Genomic DNA, 16768 nt, shown 5'->3' with positions numbered 1-16768 from the left:
ACGACCTCGGCCCTGTCTTTGCGCCAGCTGGGAACTGCGGTTGCTTGGGAATCCGGGGAGTTGGACTTGCGGATGGGGGTGTCGTCGGGGTTTAGTCACGCCTGGAGGTCTGTTGTAGGCAGGCCTCCGCCTTCCCAAGCATCTTTCTGCAGGCTAGCAGGCCACTTGTGATTGTCTTTTGCTGACCCTCAGTTTCTCTAGTTCTGCCCAGGCATCTTTCCTGAGTATGATCAATATTAATGATGAAGATATTGTGTTTCCCACCCCCGCAATTTTTAGCCTAGTGAAAAGCTGCTAACGGAAAGATACCCCCACCCGCACCCCAAGGGGGAAGATCTTGGGGGAAGAAGTTTTGTGTATCCAAAGAGGGGGTTGGTGAGCCCAAACTACTCTGGACCCTTCCGGAGATCAACTTGCAGCTCTACCCCCATGGCCCATTACGAACTCAGAGAGCATCTTCCCCTATCAGATTTGCTGGAAATATTAATCTCCTTGTTGGGTGGATACAGTAGAACTTGTTCCGTGATTACTTTAAAAAGAGATCTGGGTCTTAAGCACTTACTAAAGCCAGTTAATAACATCATGCATGGACATTTAAACTTGTTGTAAGTTGCAGAGAGGATTAGTAGGAAGTCACGCTGTGCGCAGCTAATGATACCATCTTAACTCTAACGGGACTAAATCCACCTCGCCTGGCTCAGGTCTGGCTCTTCGGCCCTGGGGTGGGGCTGGGAAAGAGGAGGGGCCTTCCTGCCCTCCTTTCTGGTGACGGTCACTCGTGCTGGGACCCTGAGGACCATCCTGGCCCTGTTGCTGGGTGGGCACGAGCACCCGGATGAGGGCCCAGGCTTCACGGTGTATTTGGACTCGCCACACCCACGGGCTGTGCTTAAGTGATACTGAAGGGCACTTGCCTATATGTTGAAACAGGTTTGATTCCACTAACCAATGGGTGCATCAATGTCTGTTGCAAGCTCAGGTGAGGGTGAGGGAGTCCAAAGGTGGTCCCTTTCTGCTGCCAGTGGGTGTGCATTACAGAGGCCGTTTACTTTCAGTTCTGCTTTTTCAAAAGTAGTCAAGCTCAGTATTTCACAGGTAAATTTCGAAGCATATTATTAACAGCTTTCTGTCATAGGCTTGCACAACTGGTTTCAAACGGATTACTGTTGTAAAGGCAGTTTGCGACCACTTTATGACAGGGCCAATTAGAAATAATCTTGGGAAAACGCTTCCAAAATGCTGCGTTATTAAAACACTCACAGAGCAATATTCATTTGGTTGTGTCACTAAGTAGCTGTCTGACGGATTTCTTATGTTCTCAGAGTTTCTTTTAATAGTAACTGGCCCTGGGAAAACAAGCTATGGGAGAATTTCAACTGCAACCTGGTTCTTGGAGGGTTTTTTTTGTTTCTTGTTTAAATTCAAACTTGACAAAGTTAAAATGTTTATGCCTCATATCGTAATTGCTAGTGGGAGATTTGGAAATAACTATAGATGCTAATCACTTTAATAATTGGTGAAAACCTGTAAATAATTTTCTTAGGAAAAGGGATGTGTGTAAATAATATTAATAAACACTTTTTCTCAATCAGTCCATGAAAAAATGACTTCCAGAATATTGTTCAGGATGTCTCTAAATCCTTGTCTTTCAGAGAAAAAAAAAAATCTATGTACTTATATAACCCCCCCTTTCATACACACACACACACACACACAGATATAGATATAAGTAAGATTTACTAGAATGGAACAGTTTCTAACAAGTATGATTAAGAAATATTTTCATTGAATAAATATCTCAAATGTAATTAATTTATGTATTTATCAAACCTGCTGTAATAAACTTCCTATAATTTCTTTGGAGGTAATGCTTTCCTGAAGACAATAATAGATTTAATATCATTGAAATTCAGAATCCATGGACTTACTTCTTGTCAGAGCTACATCTCTTGTATAATAATAATAGAAGTGTACTTAGTTCTTATTTTTAATTCAGTGAGAATTACGAAGGTATCTGAAACTGTTGCATGAATTTAATAGTCTTTGAGAAGAACTCAAATCTTGGAATTTAGGCCTTATTTTTAGAAAGCACAGTTTGGAGACTTCCTTGATAGTCCTGTGGTTAAGACTTCTGCCTTCCAGTGCAGGAGGTGTTAGTTAGATCCCTGGTTTCTGCAGCCAGAAGAAAAAAAAAAAAGAAAGCACATAGTAGCTGCTCAATATATATTATCCTAATGTACTGAATTATCCTTGAAGTATATAATCTATATACAAAGTTAAATTAGCATTGACTGACAGGAGTCTGAAGTTGGGGATGTTGTACAATCTGTGAAATAGCTTGAAAACTGTTTAGTAACGTTTAATATGAAGTTATTGCCATGACTCATTCATGACAAGTGGGTTTGAAAAGAAAGGAAGAAACATAATTTGAAAGGTCTTGATCTTTAGAGTTTGTAGTATATGTCTCTTGAGTGCTTCTGGTAATGAAAATGCCTAGACAGCAAGGAAGAAGGTATTAATTGATAAATTTGTATTTGCATTGTCTTATACAGTAGCTCTTGACAATTTGTGGATACTTAGATTAATATAAAAAAATAAAAAGTTTAGCTGTCCGCAAATCAGGTTAGAAATTGCTGAGTAGCTTAGATTTTCACACTGAAGACTCATGCTCAATTATAGTCTAAAATCTGAGTTTGCAGATAGACATGGGCTTCCAATGATTCAAACAGCACAGTACAAATACTGCATATATTTCTGCTAAATTTGTCTCAGATGGACTGGCTGCTAAGGAAGAACTCATAGCATGACTGAGTTAGCAGAAAGTTACTTTTCCAATAGGTAATCCCTCCATTTGCATGCTGTGCTCACTGACAAAGGAGAGAACTTGAATTTCTGTCATTTTTCTGGAGTTCAGCCTTAAGGTCTATATTGTCAATTCAAAATATATGATATGGACACTGTTTTTTGTTGACCAATACTTATGATTAATGCAAAATTATTTTCTTAGCCAATAGAAACAGAAATCTGGCACTATTTAAGTTAAATTTAGCTAGCTCCATTTTATTAGAGATTAATTCAATTTTGAGTTTTCCAATTGCATTTCATACCTTGAAGAGCCCTTTGGTGTAAAGTGCAGTTTGCAAAGAGAAAAATATTTATGCTTTTATCATTTTAAGTGATCAAATGCTGCAGTGGTAGATATTAGAATATCATGTGCATCAATACATTATTAACTTAATCTAATGCTCAGAGTCATTACCACATTCATGGGTGTCTTTCTGATATCTCTCCAGTCCACTGGATTTTGAAGTGTGATTATGTAAATTTTCTACTGATAAATAAATGACTATAATTGTACTTGAAATACCACTCAAATTCTTAAGACCATGGCATCTAAATAATATATTATGCATTCCTTAATTATTTATCAAGACTAATTCAAAATAACTGTAGGGTAAAGCATACATTTATTTTTAAATAGCTATCCCCTTCCCCATTTTTTTCTGCACCAGGTTAAAAAATATTCCAGATGGTGAAAATATGGAGAGATGAGAAAGGGTTGATGAGTAGAGTATGCAGCAAGTTTATCCTTCAAGGAAATATCTGTGGTTTGCCCAATAATACTATCGATCTGATGCGATTTTTGTGGCATGTGATCTTAATATCAGTTCAGGAGGGGTATATTGTTGACAGAAGAAATCATGTTTCTGCATTAAATATTAGTGTAGAAAATTCCTCACCCTTCCTGGACAAGGAGAAAGGGAAAAGTTAGCAAACAAAAACATTTCACCCATCGGTATTTTTGAAAGTTCCTTTATAAACATAGTAGGGAAGTTGTAATCTTGAGGCATAAAATTTGACTAAGGGTTACACAATCGAATGATACTAGATTTAATGTATGGCTTTCTTTCATTTAATTATAGCTATAGAAAAGCACAGTAACCGAGCGGTGCCTTTTCATTGTTCAGCATTGCAAGGCTGTATTCGGAACTCTTGTTGCACTGTGCCTTTAAAAGAAGCACGCGCGTGTGTTTTACCTACATAAATTCTAATTGCAGAATCCACTCTAATCACCATGTAGAAATCATCTGAAGCCTCCTAAGTTCATGAGCTACACACTTTTCTTTTTTATTCTGCAGACCACACCTTATCTGGTTGCTAATGAAATACAGGAGATTGATTGCAGAAAATCTTCAAGGGAATATGTGCTGTACCACATATAGTAAGCTCCATTTGGTGCATTAGCATTTAGCCATTTTATGCAAATTTGGAGAAAATGACTCATGTATATGATTTAATATGCATCAGCGATAACTCATACCACCCTTATAAGAAAAAAGAAATTAAAAATTCATTAGAAAACTAGACTGGTGTCACTACATGGTTAAAACATTATTAAAGCATATTTCAATGTTTTGCTTACACTAGTGTTCTCATCATGGTGCCACCATTTCATGACAAAGGCCGTAGAGGAGAAAACATTCAACTTAAAATGTCTGCTGGCACACATCGCTGGATTTGTGTGTCACTAAACAATGAGCGAGCATAGCCTTGAATACCAACTATTTAATTAGCACTTTTGGAAGCCATGCATAGAAAATAGCTCATTTACATGCATCTGCTTAGCGATTAGTCCCATAAAAAGCTACCATTTTTTTTGTTGTTGTTTAATATAGCGAACATTTTACCATTCGGCCATGAAAAAAAATCAAAACATATGTTATTATTTTCAAATCCTGAAATTCAGAGATTTAATTAAAATAGGCAAAAGTCTTCATATTTCTTTTCAAGGTATGTTTAAATTATTTAATTTAACCTTAAGTGTACCATAAAAGGCTGGATACAAGTAATAATTAAGAACTTCAAAGGGCAATGGAAACCCTCTAACAGTCCTTGGTTTAATTAAAGGCTATTATTAGAAAGCTCTCAAATTTACAGTTACTTTTAATGACAAGTGATGACTAGTAAAAGCAGTATTTGAAAGTTATGAGTATCTTATTTTAAATACAATTCATAGACTCTAGAAAGTATTGCTATAATTTCATTTTGAAAATAAATGACATGTATTTCTTGAAAAATCAAATTGATAACATTAAAAACCTGTTAGTTTAAGATGCTTTGCTTTTCATTAATTCTCTAGTCTACACATACCTGTCATGATCACAGATTAATTGTATGCTTTTAAAAAGCGTTTCTGCCAATTTAAATGTCTTTAAGAGGGTGTATTTTTGAATACAGTGGCGTATTTATGAAATCATGTATACAAATGTGTATAGATGCATTAACAATGAAAGTGGGCTTTACTCATGCATTTTGAAGTATAACATTCTTTTTTGGAATATGAATTGATATTTAATATAATGGTAATAAATGATCTTTTAGAAGTTTATATAATCTACCACATTTTGTGAGAGACAATTGACCAGAAAACCCCAGGTGATTCTAAATGTATTTTAGAAGAGGTATAAACCATACTGAAAATAGACCATATGGAAAATTTGTTGTTTATTATGTTATACTCATTGGACTATTTGTTTTATGTGTATTTATATAGAGAATTTAGTTACAATTTGCATAGTTAAAATTCAGAGCAGATGAGTGTATACTGTATGTGTATATATATATTGTCAACTGAAACTGATGAATATTTTAAAAGTTCATTTGGAACATTTTACTGATTCTGTTAATTATATTTAGTAATTGGCTTATAAAGCATCTATAATAAAAATGCCTATCTATTAAGCATATAAAATTTTACTTTTATGAGTAATCTATTTTTTTGAAAATGGGACACTATTTCCTTTGTTCACTGTGGGTCAGAGAATAACCATGAGGTGTTTGGTCTTAGACTATGCAGATTAAATATGTAGATATGAATCTATATCTGTATAGCTTATCTACCTATCTATTTATCTAGTTAAGTAATGCAGTATATGTAAGTCCACTGTGTAAGAGAATGCTCCTGATGTGCATTTTGTGTATGTTCTCTAACTTGAAAAATGTTTATTGCAATTTCTTATTTTATCCTCCTTGTAACCAGTATTATTGTTTGTCTATCATGCCCACCCCTTTTCACCCTTGCATAGAAACTCAGAATATAAGGTTTGTAGAGTAGGGATCTTACCTGTCTGACTCTGCTGAATATCCTGCACCTAGAACAGTGTTGGACACCTAGTAGATAGATGCGCAGTGATTATTTGTTGATAAAATGACAAGTGAATTTAAATAAGAGGTAGATCTTTGTGAGATAGCTATTGCCTTATGGATCTAAGGGCTTCCCTGGTGGCTCAGATGGTAAAGAATCTGCCTGCAATGGTAAGGAACCTTCCCTGGGTCAGAAAGATCCCCTGGAGAAGGGAATGGTTACCCACTCCAGTATTCCTGCCTGGAGAATTCCATGGACAGAAGGGCCTGGTGGGCTACAGTCCATAGGATTGCAGAGTCAGACATGACTGAGTGCCTGTTACACTATGGACCTAAAAGATTGATTCAAATACATAGACTGGTTCCCCCAACACTGAAATTCTTTTGAAGCTGCCAAGCTGTGTTAAGGGATCACCCTTCTTAGAGTAAGACCATTGTTTTATTTTGGAATGAATGATAATGGCAAGCAACTTCTAGGCTAGATTTTAAAGTCCATTTATAGGAGAATTGTGTGTGTGTGTGTGTGTATGTATATATATATATATATATATGAGATACTATCCTTGATATCAAGAATAGTCAGCAGTTCATGGAATAGGGTCAGGTTAACTGTACACATAGGAAGTGAATGCTGGAACACAGAATTAATAACAACTGCTGCTAAGTCACTTCAGTTGTGTCCGACTCTGTGCGACCCCATAGACGGCAGCCCACCAGGCTCCCCCGTCCCTGGGATTCTCCAGGCAAAAACACTGGAGTGGGTTGCCATTTCCTTCTCCAATGCATGAAAGTGAAAAGTGAAAGTGAAGTCGCTCAGTCGTGTCCGACTCTTAGCGACCCCATGGACTGCAGCCTACCAGGCTCCTCCATCTATGGGATTTTCCAGGCAAGAGTACTGGAGTGGGGTGCCATCGCCTTCTCCGTAATAGCAACTAGTCCTAACCAAAGTATGCTGCAGGTAATTTAAATATTTTTATTTAACAAATTAAAAAATATATTTCATAGAAGCATTGCTTGCAAATGGTTTGAAATGTTTTTAATTTTAACTAATGATGGAAGAAATAAATGTCAGTCAGAGTCTTCCTGGGGTCCAACATTCTTGACTAAGTTAGGACCATTTTTGAAAGCTCCATTAGTTTCCTTGGAATACTAGGAAATTCTGAATAAAGATAGGTTTATGTTACTAAACTGTGCTCCTGTGACTTAAAAATTAACCTAAGTATCTAACATGCAATTCAAGAATTACATGGAGAATTTAAACTATTGATTATATTTTTGAGCAGACATTGGAATTTATGGTTTGATGTATACACTGAAAATTTGTCTTTTTACATGTTTACACAACATGGGTTTAAAATAACAAATGTAAGATGGGAAACTGAAATCAATGAGATATTTATTGGGCTCTTTTCATGTTCCTTCCAATGAGGCTCTAAAGTTCTTAGAAAATAACCAACTGTAGATTGTCCAGTGCATAACCAACAAGCAAATATATAAGGCCAATAGGAAAGTGAGACATCAAAGAAGTGCAACTCTTTCTGTTTATTTACCATTGAGAAAGAATGCTCTTGATTTGGGAGTTGGAGTAAGCACTGATTAACCCTATCAATTATTTGAGATTGTTAAGATACTATTTTCATCTATAAACAGAGATTTTCAAAGCTACAGTAGACTCTGTGTTGGTGCAAAAAGGAGATGTAATAGGCTTCTCAAGTCATCTGCCTTGAACATCATGACTGACTCTGGTAAAATCAGATCTGTCAACAGATGTTATCATAAAGCAAAGCAGAGAATACTGATTATATATTTTATCTGGACTACATTGTCATGCTTTTTGCTTTTAACTAGGAAAGAAATTTCTACTATGTAAGTGGCCATACTATTTACTGCATTAAAGATAGAGCTGTTGTTATTGTAGTCACTAAGTCATGTCTGACTCTTTTTGTGACCCCATGGACTGTAGCCCACCAGGCTCCTCTGTCCAGGGGATTTTCTGGGCAAGAATACTGGAGTGGGTTACCATTTCCTTTTCCAGGGAATCTTCCCGACCCAGGGATCAAAACTGTGTCTCCTGCATTGCAGGTAGATTCTTTACCACTGAGCCATAAGTGAAACCCCAAGGACAGAGCTAAATATGAGGAAATTACCTAAGAATTTCTAGACCAATAGAAAAATCTATTAACCAGGGAGTATTGGTTGAGTACCTTGTAAGAGTATACAGTGTTAGGGGCTATTTATATTTTGGGGAGTATAGGCTTGGGAGATGCAGAAATGGAAAACTTTGGAAGAGCACTTATAAAAAGTAAAAGAGATGATGCTAAAGTAAAAATATAAGAAATGATGCTATGTTAACTTTAAGAAACACAAGATTTGGTTGAGAAGACTGGATTAATAAACATTAAAACAGTGAATAGTTTAAGATAACATTGAATTGTGGAGTCCTAGTAACACTATTATAGGAATATACAGTGAAGATAAATCAGTATGAATAGCCAAGCAAGGATTAGTAGAGAGAGTAATATTTGCAACTTTGAATTGGAGCATTGAAAGAGTTGTAGAATTAAGACAGATAGAGGGCAGAGCTTTCTGGGCAAGAAAAACAAAATGATTGATGATGACCTGGATGCGTGAATGAACAGAGCATGTTTTTGAGAGTGAGAAGGGAGAAGAGCTTCATATTCGGTAATAGTGATTAATATTTGTGGATAGGTGGCATAAGGCCAGATTATTTATGTTCTTGAAACTAGGTCATTAGAGATAGACATGATGATGAAAATTATGGACAGTTACTCTGATTTTCTTCTTTGTAATAGTCAACAAATATTTATTGAGCACCTGCTATGTGCCAAGCACAGGTAGAGCAATGGTGAACCTAATCTATTGCCAAACCTCATGAAATTGTATTCTAGCAGGGAGAAAGGCAATGGCACCCCACTCCAGCACTCTTGCCTGGAAAATCCCATGGCTGGAGGACCCTGGTGGGCTGCAGTCCATGTGGTTGAGAAGAGTCAGACACGACTGAGCAACTTCACTTTCACTTTTCACTTTCATGCATTGGAGAAGGAAATGGCAACCCACTCCAGTGTTCTTGCCTGGAGAATCCCAGGGATGGGGAAGCCTGGTGGGCTGCCGTCTATGGGGTCGCACAGAGTCGGACACGACTGAAGTGACTTAGCAGGGAAGCTAGATTTTAAATAACTAATTATACAATTGACTCTTCATTTATGGCTTTGATTAGCTCTATAAAGGGAAAGTACAGGGCATCATGAGTGAGTGGAACTAGTCTGAGATAGAAGGCAGTGTTAGGAAAGCTTGCCTTAAGAGGTAGTGTTTGAGTTGAACCAAAAGATGATCGAATAAATGGGAGGCAGTGGATGGGAGGAATTTTATAGTCAGAGGAGACAATACACATCAGGACACATCGGCAGGACAAAGTCTGCCATGATTGAGGAACTTCAAGATCAGTGTGACCAGAGTTCAGAAATACACAGAAAATAAGATGAGATGGTCTAAAATGCAATTTGAGAGGGAGGCAAACCAGATGTTGCAGACTCTCCAAGGTTTTGGTCTTTGACCTACATATGGTGAAAAGCCACTGAATGATTTCAAGCAATTGGGTGGCATGTTTATATTCTAAAAAAATTATTCCGATAGCCATATGAATTGAAGGAAGGCAAGAGTACCGGAAACCACTTTGAAGCAGAGGTAGTAGTTGAATTAAGAGATGAAGATGGTTTTGGACTAAGGTGGTTGTAGTAAAAATGGAGAGGGGTGTTCATGAGGCAAAACTGATCACATAAACAAAATGCGGAAAGCAGTATTTAAAGACTGGCTCACTGTTATTAACATTCAAGTGGGTCCATGTGGGCTTTGTATGGATATGGAGAAACCACTCGGAGACTGTGACAATAATCTGAGAAGGTCATGGAACATGAAATTAGGAATGGAAGTTGGAAGATGTGTTTGAGACATTAAAAATCTATATATACATATAGATTTTTTTGACCCCAAAGTCTTAAGTCTTAGTGAATTGAGTTGGTCTTAGTGGCTAGAAGAAGAAAGTAGTATGGGGACGAAAAATGACTGAGTCATTTCATAAGTGTTGTTTATAGTGCTAAATAGCTGTAAAGATAGATGTGAGTGAGATTCTATTTGGGAGGACATCAGTACTAATTTGAGATTGAATTAAAGTGATAAAATATGTAGAGTTTGTCTAGGAAAGAGTATAGAGAGTGAAGAATAGCAAACTAAGGCACTGATTCTGAAGTTGGTGGAAGGAATAAATAGGTGTCACCCATGACTTGGTGTACATCTGGAAACATAGTACCTCTCAGTAAATCCCTTTTTAAGGTCTCTTAAATTTTAGCTATTTAGTTTATGTTCAACTGTTGAAATAAGCAGAGTCCTCTCCCAAATGTCTGTAGTTTGCCACATTTAAGAATGTTACATTGTTGTCATAAGTAGACTTACAATCACTTTGAAATGCATAGAAATATTGAATCACTATGTTGTATAACAGGAACTAACATAGTGTTGTAGGATAACTGTACTTCAAAACAAACAAGAAAGTAAACTCATAAAAAAAGATCAATTTGTGGTTACCAGAGGTGGGGTAATTGGATGAAGGCAGTTGAAAGGTACAAACTCCCAGTTATAACATACATAGGTCAATAAGGGATGTGATGTACAACATGATGAATATAATTAATGCTTCTGTATGTTATATATGAAAGTTGTTAGAGTAAATCCTTAGTTATCACAAGGAAAAAAATTTTATTTCTTTAATTCTATATCTATATGAGATTATGGATGTTCACTAAACATTGTGATAATAATTTCTTGATGTATGTAAGTCACTATGCTGCACACCTTTAAGTTATCTAGTGCTCTATGTCAATTATATCTCAATAAAAACTGGTGAAAAGAGAATACGTTACATTGAGATAAGAAATAAAGGGAGGAGAGACTAGCTGGAGAGTGTTCATATAATTCTAGAAATAGAGAGTTTAATGCCTTCTAAATATTTAATTAGAACTGATGAGCAAGTTATCCAATATATGCTTAAGTTCATAGAAATTTTTAAAATAAAAATATGAGCTTATTCTTTCAGTAAATATTTCTTTTTAAAAACTATTTATTTATCTTTGGCTGTATTGGGCTTTGTAGCTGCGTGGGCTTTCTCTACTTGGGAGGGCCACTTTCTAGTGGTGTTCTGGCCTCCCACTGTGGTCGCTTCGCTTGATGCAGAGCACGGGCTCTAAGGCACACGGGCTTCAGTAGTTGTGCATGGGCTCAGTAGTTGCGGCTCCCAGTCCCTAGAGCACATGCTCAATAGTTGTGGTACACGGGCTTAGTTGCTCCACTGCATTGTGGGATCTTTCCAAATCAGGAGTGGAATCCATGTCTCCTGCTGTGGCAGGTGGATTCTTTACCACTGAGCCAGCAGGGAAGCCCCAGTAAATATTTCTTGAGAGCTCACATGCTTGACGCTGTTCTTGGTTCTACTGATTTTAGTTTTGATTATGGAATCTACATTTTAAAGGAGTGAGATAATCATTAAACAGGTAGATAAAAGAAAATATCAGAGAGCTATTGGATATTTATAAATCATGCCGGGAAATGGAGCTCACTTTAGATTGGGTGGTCAGGCAAGGACTTACTTGAGGAAGCAATGTCTAAAATGACACCTTAAAACATAAAAGCATAGTCATTACACTATTTAAGTCTATAAAGAAGGATATATACTTCTCTGTAGGTTTACATAAGATTAATGAATCTATCTGTGTTCAGTAGCAGTAAAAACCTTGATTTGATCTATTTTGATTCTTCATTCAGGTCCATAAAAGACAGAAAAGAAGGGCAGAGAGCAAAACACTGTACATCGATGTGACTCTTTGCATGCTTTACTTCAATAATTCTGCATTCAACTTCAAAGAAAAAGCTACAGGCATAGTTTTTTCTCTGTTTCTTATTTTGCCTATGAACTTCAGAGTTCATTTTTAAAAGAATTTATTTTTTTTTTTTAATATTTAGTTATTTGGCTGCACCAGGTCTTAATTGCAGCATGTGGGGTCTTCAGTCTTCGTTGCAGCATACAGGATTTTTTAGTTGCAGCATGTGGGATCTATTTCCCTGACCAGGGCTCGAACTGGGGCCCCCTGCATTATGAGTGCAGAGTCTTAGCCACTGGACCACCAGGGAAGTCCCTTTTAAAAGCATTTAAAAAAATCAACCTGATATTAATATATTCATGGAGACTTTTAAGCTGCGTCATGATAAAATGTTTTGTAAAGCAATACTACCAATAACATCAGGCAAGTGTATCACAGGTGTTGACTGGGTAATGGGGTTATTCAAAAGTAGTCATTGGGGGACTTCTCTGGTGGTCCAATGGTTAAGACTTTGCTTTCCAATGAAGAGGGTGTGGGTTCCATTCCTGGTTGAGAAGCTAGGATCCCACATGCCTTATGTCCAAAAAAACCAAAACAAAAAACAGAAGCAATATTGTAGCAAAGTTAATAAATACTTTAAAAAAAATTGTGATTGGAACTGGGGCTAAGAAATATTTGTATAGTTAACAGACAAGAGAGGACTTGAGCCAATTCATTGCTAATCAGTTCTGTATCAGTAACTATATAATTTATATTTATTTATAGAGATTAAGGACATTTTTCCCATGTCTAATGATATTTATATTTCAATACATTACAAAATTTTTAACTTGTTGAAGTTATCAGGTAATGTTTTTCTTTTCAAGACATTTCTTAATTGCCTACATCACAGTTTTGAGAAATATTGGCATTTTCTAATCACATGTGCTTAATGTAGTTTTGGGAATTCATGTTCAGACTTGATTTATTGTTTAAAAATTTTAATTAATCAATTTTCAAAAATAGGCACATGTGCACAGAGTTTTTTAAAAATTAAAAGTTGCATAGAGCTATATGGTTAAAAGTAGGCCCCAGTCATTTGAGTTTCACTCTTTAGAAGTAACCAGCAGTTTCCTGAGGTTTGGAAACTGTTTTAAAATTTAAATTTAAATTCCTTTGTGTGAAAGTTCCTCAAATTATAATTATATTGGACTTGGGAACATTTTTCTGCTTTTTTACAACTTTCTCTAAACTACAATGTCAAGATTGGATTTAAAGATAAATCATTAAATATCTCAGAACTGTTGAGGTTATCTTTGATGAATGCTAGGCTTCAGTGAAATCATATTGTTTATTCTTTTTGAAATTCACATTTCAGAGACTTAAAGGAAAGTTCTGGGCAGTGTCCCTCAGAAAGCTATTCGTGTATGCCTCCAGGGATTTTGTGAACTTTGTTATGACTACAGGGAGTTCACAATTAGGTTTAGTTTGTAAACTATTTTCCTTACAGCCCCAAATACATGACAAACTTTCAAAATGCCAAGATAATTAGTGGTTCTCCACTCATGTCAAATTAACTAATCTCTAAGCTTTGACCTGAGCCCTCATCAGTATCCTTCTCTTCCATTTCCGAACTCTTATGAATCAGTTAAAAAATTTCAGAACAGAGCATCCTCGTGGAATAAAAAGAAGATGCTTCTCAGTTCTTAATCTCTGTCCTAACAGTGGCCTAATGTCGAGTCTTACTTTCCCTTAGGCAAATTAGTAATTCATGTGTCTATTGTGCAAAATCCCCTTAATTCTTCCTGTTTATCCTTCCGTCAGGCTTGAAGTTGAATCAGACATTCTGTGAAGCTGTTACATTCTTCTCTCTAGTTTCAAAGCTAACCTTTCAGTTCAGATTGTCCACCTTGGAGCAACAGTGACTGACAAAGGAGAAGTTGCAGCAGTGTTCCCTGGTAGGATGAAGAAGGAGCATTATGCAGTTAGGTAAGTGAATAAATAATGACTTAAATTTTCTCAATAGCATATTATAAAGAAAACTTTGGACATCAAGTATATTGTTAACTAGTGCCTAAATTGGGGAACAAACCAAGGATGTGAGCAAACATTACTTTCTCATCAGTCACAATTACTCTGACTGGTCTAGAACTGACAAGGAAAAGTGAGGTGAGAGGAAAAGAAACCTAATTAGACACTGTGCTAGGTGCTTTACATATGTTTTCATTTAATCCTCCTGAAAACTTTATGTTAGCCTCAGCCTCATGTTTCAGAGCCAAAACTGAGGCCCGAAGAGATTACTTAAATAAAGAAGAGTCAAAAGGAGGAATGTATAGATATCACAGAATCAGGTCAGGATGTTATTATATTTAAACAAAAAATAGAGAATATTATGATTTATTTCTCTATTTTGATAGTTAAGAAAAGGCTCAAGTTAATAAAATCTCAGCACTCTGAATTTATAAATGGTCAAAATATCAGATCATTTAAGAGAAAATAAAAACCAGAGACCATTTGATGGGGAAAAATATAATAACTGTAAAGTGAATTGAATATTTTGAGTTCAGTTGCTATGGTATCATGGAGATATAATTTATAAATGCATACTTGCTTCACATTTTACATATTTAGAAATTACATCTACATTCATAAGTATATCAGTATTTGAATTTAACAAAAAAAATACTCATTTTTATGTTTGAAAATATTCCAGCTTTATTGAGATATAATTGTCAAATAAAAATTATATATATTTTAGGTGTACAATGTGATAGATTTTTAAATTTTGTTTATTTTTTAATTGAAGGATAATTGCTTTACAGAGTTTTGTTGTTTTCTATCAAACCTCAACATGAATCAGCCATAGGTATACATATATCCCCTCCCTCTTGACCCTCCTTCCCATCTCCCTCCCCACCCCACCCCTCAAGGTTGATACAGAGCCCTTGTTTGAGTTTCCTGAGACATATAGCAAATTCCTATTGGTTATCTATTTTACATATGGTAATGTAAGTTTCCATGTTACTCTCTCCATTCATCTCACCCTCTTCTCTCCTCTCCCCATGTCCATAAGTCTGTTCTCTGTGTCTGTTTCTCCATTGCTGCCCTGCAAATAAATTCTTCAGTACCACTTTTCTAGAGTCCATACATATGCGTTAGTATACGATATTTATCTTTCTCTTATCTTTCTCTTTTTGACTTACTTCACTCTGTATAATAGGCTCTAGGTTCATCCACCTCATTGGAACTGACTCAAATGCATTCCTTTTAATGGCTGAGTAATATTTCATTGTGTATGTGTACCACAACTTCTTTATCCATTCATCTGTCGATGGACATCTAGGTTGCTTCCATGTTCTCACTATTGTAAATAGAACAATGGGATGTATATGTCTTTTTCAATTTTGCTTTCCTCAGGGTATATGCCTAGGAGTGGGATTACTGGGTCCCTAGTGAGATTCGTAGCTTTTTAAGGAATCTCCATACCATCTTCCGCAGTGGCTATATCAATTTACATTCCCACCAGCAGTGCAAGATGGTTCCCTTTTCCCCACATCCTCTCCAGCATTTGTTGTTTGTAGACTTTTTGATGATGGCCATTCTGACCTGTGTGAGGTGATATCTCATTGTAGTTTTGACTTGCATTTCTCTAACAATGCACTTCATTAATAATAATAACAATAATAATATAATATTTTACCTATTTAGAAATTACATCTGCATTCATAGGTATTTGAATTTCTTAACAAAATATTACTCATTTTTATGTTTGAAATTTTTCCAGCTTTATTTAGATACAACTATCAAATAAAAATTATATCTATTTCAGGTGTACAATATGATAGTTTTATATATATATATACACACACACACACAGACTGAAAAAATTACCACAATCAAGTTAATTAACATACCTATAACCTCACATAGTTACTGCTTTTTGGTGTGTGTGGTGAGACCACAAAGACATATTTCTCTGTTTTTAAAAAAATTATTTCTTAAGGTGCGTTGGGTCTTAGTTGCTGTATGCAGCTCTTGCTTGTGGCGTGGTAATTTTTCTTTAGTTGTGGTGCAAAGGCTTCAGAGCAAGCCGGCTCAGTAGTTTGCCGCACGTGGGCTTAAGCACCAGGTTAGCTGTTCCTCAGTATCCGGGGATCTTAGTTTTCTGACCAGGGATGGAACCGGCACCCCCTGCATTGGAAGCCAGATTCTTAACCACGGGACCACGAGGGAAGTCCCTTAAGACATAGTCTCTTAAATTTACAGTGTAGTTTTTGTTGTTTTTGCTGTAAAAATTGTTATTGTTTCTGTTTGGTTCAAGGGTTCAGAAAGGGCTCCAGGGTTGTTGGAAAAAAACAACAACTGCATAGTGGCTACAGAGAGAATCTTCAGGCAGAAACCCTGACACCAGAGGGTCTTTCAAAGGTCGCTGGGCTCCAGAGGCTCCTTCCTAGTCGGTGCTTGAGGGTAAGCCTTTCAAAGCGGTACTCGCCCAGGCCTGCCTGGGGACCAGCCAGCCGGTGAAGGTTCCTCAGGTGGTCGCCATCTTGATGCGCTTCCCCTGCTTAGGTAGGACGGGCTTTCCAGGAAGTCACCGCGGTGGGGGCCTGGCGGGCGGAAGCCAGGCCATGCAGATCCAAAACGGCCTGGTTCAGGGTCTTCTGCCTGAGAACGGCAGCTTTCAGAGCGTCCTGGGTTTTTCCACACTCGTCTTGAGACGGCTTCTGCTTGACCTGGAAGAGGGCCATAGTCGC

The 16768-nt window shown here is 36.7% G+C and overlaps 1 protein-coding gene and 1 non-coding gene across 2 annotated transcripts in view; one reads left to right on the top strand and one right to left on the bottom strand.

Annotated features, from left to right (window-relative positions):
- The window catches only part of LOC104982568, a 210819-nt gene that overhangs the window by 25227 nt on the left and 168824 nt on the right, over positions 1–16768 (top strand). The gene's annotated exons all lie outside the window — the stretch shown is intronic.
- Positions 12273–12345, bottom strand: TRNAM-CAU. The gene has a single exon. It is a non-coding gene; the product is annotated as a tRNA-Met (tRNA).

Source organism: Bison bison, unplaced genomic scaffold, assembly GCF_000754665.1.
Source record: "Bison bison bison isolate TAMUID 2011002044 unplaced genomic scaffold, Bison_UMD1.0 scf7180017864533, whole genome shotgun sequence".
Classification (NCBI taxonomy): domain Eukaryota; kingdom Metazoa; phylum Chordata; class Mammalia; order Artiodactyla; family Bovidae; genus Bison; species Bison bison.
This window is presented reverse-complemented; position numbering and strand designations above follow the sequence as displayed.